This window comes from Phalangium opilio, unplaced genomic scaffold, assembly GCF_054372755.1.
Source record: "Phalangium opilio isolate 3A_F unplaced genomic scaffold, DU_Popi_V2 ptg000118l_1, whole genome shotgun sequence".
Lineage (NCBI taxonomy): Eukaryota > Metazoa > Arthropoda > Arachnida > Opiliones > Phalangiidae > Phalangium > Phalangium opilio.
The window spans coordinates 437,287-442,593 of record NW_028324211.1 but is presented as its reverse complement, the minus strand read 5'-3'; the positions used below and the strand labels follow the sequence as shown (position 1 = coordinate 442,593).

The following is a 5,307-nucleotide window of genomic DNA, read 5'->3' as shown; positions in this document are numbered from 1 at the left end:
CTGAGAGAGCGGTTGCTCTCTTAGATAAGACCTCATACTGCGTTTAATGTATAAGGGTGGTTTTTTGATTCGATGTAACTTTTTTCCTATCATGGTTACTGCTTTGAAAAAATTCCACTGAACTAAAATTCGGACCCTTAATATGTGGTTAAAATTTCAAAGAGATCCCTCTATTAGTTTTCTTCATAGAAAATAAAGTTGCTAAGGGTGGTTTTCATTTCCATAAAAAATTAAGACATTTTGGCAAAAAAAGGGAAATTTTCCCATAGGAATAACATGGGAAATGTTTGCTGTGATGGCCAAATTGACTCGAGCATTTTTTGAAGACTATTTATTCGATAGGTCTGAAAATGGTTTTAAATGAAAGGTTGAACATTTTTCTGGTGCCTTTCGAAGTTTTATTGAAAACAATTAATATTAAGTATTGTTTTTTGTATTTTAAGCACATACTTAAACTTACGACCATTTATTCTGTTGGACTTACGTGGTTTAATCCTAGCTAAAATCATAGAGAAACGTACTGTTGGACTTACGCTGTTTTACCGCTAATAGAGCGACTGAGCGAAGATTTTTGTTTAGACAACGCGTGTGGCTATGCCGAGCTTAAGGCGAATTTTTTAACTTTTCACATAAAAGAAGGGGTTAATTCGTCCTCATTTTATTTTAATTTCGTAAGTTAAACCTTATTATAATTTAATACAAAAGAATTTAAATTTAGGATTTAGCCGATAATTTTTAAATTGACTGATTTCACTAAGCCTCGGTCAAAATTTAAATACAGCTGATTGTATCTGTATGTAGAGACTAGAGACCAATTGGCCGTGTTGCGTACGTTTTAAGGTGTTTCACCTGGTGCCATCGGCCCACGATAGCCGCTAATTAGGTAATTTGTTTAAATTAAATCAATTTTTGTTGTTTAAAGTAGATTAATGCAAAAGACGCACAAGGGTTCGTTCCTTGGTTTTTGACTGTTGCCACCAGCCAACAGTTACCGCTACGAACATACCTTTTTTACTGGTAAAATAAATGATAGATTCAATCACACTATCACTAAACCCTGTCACCAAATCATACAATATTTTTAAATGACGCTTTTCCAATAATTCTTATATGTTAACAATTTAAATTTTAATTATTTAGTGCTTATTCTAACATAACCTCAAAACAGTAAACAATGGCCATTTTTCCAACGATAACTGTGCAGATTATATTTGGTGCCACCGATAACCACTATGTAGATAATTTTATTGGTTTAAATTAATGGTAATATAATTGAATAATTAAACACACGATCACTAAACCCTGTCAACAAACCAACCAATGTTTTTTATCCCGGCTCTTGCAATCATTTTTATTAGGTAACAGTTGCGTTTTTAAGTACTATTTATAACCGCTATTTAGAATAAACCTTTTTGTTTAAATTAGATACATTTTTGATGTGTAAAGTAGATTAATTCAAACTACGCAGAAGAGTTCATTCCCTGGTTTCTAGACAAGGGTTACCGCTACGAAGATATGTTTTTTGCTGGTAAAATAAATGATAGATTCAATTCAATCACACTATCACTAATCCCTGTCTCCAAATCAATATTTTTAATTCAGGCTCTTCCAAGCGCGAAATTATAAATTACAGTGTGTTAATTAATTAATATAAATTTTGGATAAATATGTAACACACTATCATTATTAAATTTCTGAAGAGAGGAAAAAAGGTTGAAATTAATTTTTTTAAATTTAAAAAGCAAATTTGGCTCTGAAAAAACCCAGCGCCAGAAGCCTGTCTTATAAAATTTTCACAAGATGGTTCGTTCAAGAATGTCTAGAAATAAGTTGCATAGAAGTAATGAATATTTCACCTAAGTCAGCTGACTTGGCCAGGCAGGGCATAGCCCACTCGATCCATGCTCACGGACGCTGCTCTGCATCTTGCGTAGTGTTACGCGTGATCGAGTGGGCTATGGGCAGGGTAAACAAATACGGGGCTGCCAGGCTGTCTCTTACACAATAATGATACAGGGCAAATGACTAGTTTAAAAATAAAACCATGGGACCACAAAGAAAATGCAAAGGTAACCAGAGTCCAGACATTAACTCAAAAAGTTTAATTGTTCAATTCCTAAGTTTAGCAGACGACGTGGTCAAATATTATTATATAGCGCGAGCAGCTTGCGTCCATGAGCGCGGATCGAGTGGGCTATGCTTGCAGGAAGAAACTTTGTCTCAGTTACACCAAAGAGAATATAGGGGAGGAGTTGAAGATCCCCCGCTCCACAAGGCTAAATAACATTGTTGCCCCTAAATTATACTAGTGGTACGAGGGAGTTTCCGGCTCAGTCGCGCCACCTACGATACCGTTAAATGTCTCAAACGGAAATGCCTCGGTACTGCGCATTGAAGATGCGCGGTAGAAAAGAGCAACAAGATTTTCCCCTCTTTCCACTCCTCCCCTATATTCTCTTTGGTTACACCTTGTATTGGAAACCCCATACCTATAGCGTTGCCTGTGTACCCCCACCTACGGCACCGTAGTCCTCCCAGCATCCTCAGCGATTAGGTAGGGTCGTACTGGATGAAATTGTAAAGGGCGCCCCCTCTATCTTAAAATTAGAAGCTAGCTCTCATACAAATAAAATGGCGCTACGCGGCAGCACTTAGCAATCGCCTACCGAAGGGTAGGGGCGTGCGCGAGGTACATTGGGAGAGATACGGTGCCGTAGGTCGCCCATCTTCATTTGCAATCCATCTCAATTCCCTTATCCCTGGTTACACTGCTACAACGAAAACCAAATACCAGCAACATAAGTCCAAGCCAGTCATCTGAAAGACTCAAAACGATGACTCTGACTCTTCTGAATTTGAAATATCAGTAGAAATGATTCTAGATAATCCTCAGAGTTATTTTAAATATTTTAATGCTCAAAGCCAGGGGATAAGGAAAGGCCAAAATAATTTTATTATGAAAATTTGATGTTTTCAGTAATAAATTAATCTCATTGGTGATAACTGATTAACTGGTACCTGAAAGCATTAGTCACTAACTTGCAATATTAGGTCCCTTATGCTTACGCTCCCCTATATTTATGTTTGTGCTTAGTGCAGATTTTTAAAATGCCACAGTTTCTTAACAATCTTAATTAAAATGAAGACTGAAGGAACAGATATTAATAAAAAATGTCTTCGTGGACAAAGACTTGAAAAAGTAAATGATAAGAGAACAAAATGGAATGACCGAAGCAACAGATATTAAACTTTTTCTTTAAAGACATGATTATAAAACATCAATTATTTGAAAAAAAATACTTATCATCGTTTTTTTCACCAAAATTACATTTGCACTCAATAATATACCAAAGGTTTTTTGTTAATAATGTCTTTTATCCAGATTTTAATGATTCATTTATAAAACATTTTAAATCATCGACCCAAAAAATGGGACCCAAATTGAATCGTGGTCGTATAAATGCAGGCGCAAAACCAAAGCACCCTAAAGCGACGTTTAAAATGTCAATCATGATGAAAGATAAAATTTCTTCCTTCGGTTGAATTTAGTCGTTTTAAACAACGTTTTGCCTTATAGTTCGAAAAGAGAAACCTTTAAAAATAACCCATATCCATACTCGGATATTTATTCTAATCCTTTTCATTCGAAAACTGTTAATACCACAAAGGATATATAGAATGAATAATCTGTCTTTCGAAAACAATGCAAATGTAATTTTGGTGAAAAAAACGAAGATAAGTATTTTTTTTCAAATAATTGATGTTTTATAATCATGTCTTTAAAGTAAAAGTTTAATATCTGTTGCTTCGGTCATTCCATTTTGTTCTCTTATCATTTACTTTTTCAAGTCTTTGTCCACGAAGACATTTTTTATTAATTAATATGGTTCTCAAAAATGCAGATGCAATAGTGAAGGCAATCGTTGTTCTGCACAACTTTTTGATGGTTGAAGAATCCGAAAAAGGCAGGAAGGTCTATTGTTCAACTAATTACGCCGATCATTTGAACGACGAAGGCAATATAGTGGGAGGGGACTGGCATAATGATATACGCAACAACCCTGCTAAAGCGTTGGTGAACATTGCAATGACAGTTGCTCGAAATTATAACTTGCAGGCTGGACTGGTACGAGATAAATTTGCAGTTTATTTTTCTACTCCAGCTGGCGAGGTCTCCTGGCAGTACGAAATTACTCCAGGGTTAAATAAAAACTAAATTCTACAACCCTTGGAATGATTTTAAACCCCTGGAAACAATTCTACGACCCTTGGAATGATTTTAAATTTTACAAACTAAATTCTGTGATTTTAAATTTTAATAAAAAACGTTTGCGTTCAAATGTTACAGCACAGCTGTTTTGATTTCCTTTAAATGTTTTATGGCCACATCCAAAGGTTCAAATTCACGGTTTTCACGACTAGCTTCCGGAATTCGACGTAGTATTGTTCCTATGTAGTCTGTAAACTTGCTCACGCTATCAACTGTTTTATTGTCTATTTGTCTGAAATTACTACCTTTAATAAATCCCCAATTACTGGAAAAATCTATTATCATACTTGTTCAATTGTGATAATTCTTCTAGAATTGAAGCTTCATCTTCAACGGGCCTTTTCTTCCCTTTCGGAACTCTTTTCATATGGCATGGTTCAGAAGATGATGATGAATGACAAGTCCTAGGAATTGTACTAGGACCAGGAATTGTACTAGGACCAGGAATTGTACTAGGACCAGGAATTGTACTAGGACCAGGAATTGTACTAGCACCAGGAATTGTACTAGCACCAGGAATTTTACTAGGACCTAGAACTGGACCGCTTGCTGGCTCTTTACCTTCTCTATTGCATACTACTGGAGTTTCCGACCGTGACTCGGAAGGAAATGGATCATTTGTGTCTTCAGTGTCCACAGAATACTCCACACCATCATTCTCACAGATCTATTTTCCCGATTAGTGATATATATCTACACTAAATTATGTTTGCAAATATTTACAATGAATTCTTCCACATTTCTGTCATTTTTTTCTATTGGCGAAGTCCTCTCTTCGATTTCCATGGCCTGGTTTTCTGAGCATCCATAATTTGTGGTTGTCCTGAATTCGTGTTGTGTTATTTACATTAATATGAGATCTTAAATATTTAAAAACGAGTCATACTGTCTCTTGGCTACACTATCTTTCAAGAACAACAATTGCTGGAAAAGGGGCCATTTCACCATCGAAAATTGCTTCTCGTCATATTCGTCTCCACTACGTGATGTAGTAATACTATTGAATAGGCTACGAAAGTTATCTACAAGGCCCTTCC

At 35.7% G+C, this 5,307-nt stretch overlaps 1 long non-coding RNA gene across 6 annotated transcripts; it reads left to right on the top strand.

The window, feature by feature from the left end:
• On the top strand, positions 1 to 1,623 carry LOC149622723 (uncharacterized). Of its 6 annotated transcripts, none has more exons than XR_016374957.1 (3): positions 1 to 421; positions 500 to 1,358; positions 1,426 to 1,553. It is a non-coding gene; the product is annotated as an uncharacterized LOC149622723 (long non-coding RNA). The 6 variants fall into 6 exon arrangements; XR_016374959.1 differs by lacking the exon at positions 1 to 421 and adding an exon at positions 1,603 to 1,623 and having other exon boundaries at positions 478 to 1,358; positions 1,426 to 1,528; XR_016374960.1 differs by lacking the exon at positions 1 to 421 and having other exon boundaries at positions 478 to 883; positions 1,141 to 1,358.
• The last annotated feature ends 3,684 nt before the right edge of the window (positions 1,624 to 5,307 follow it).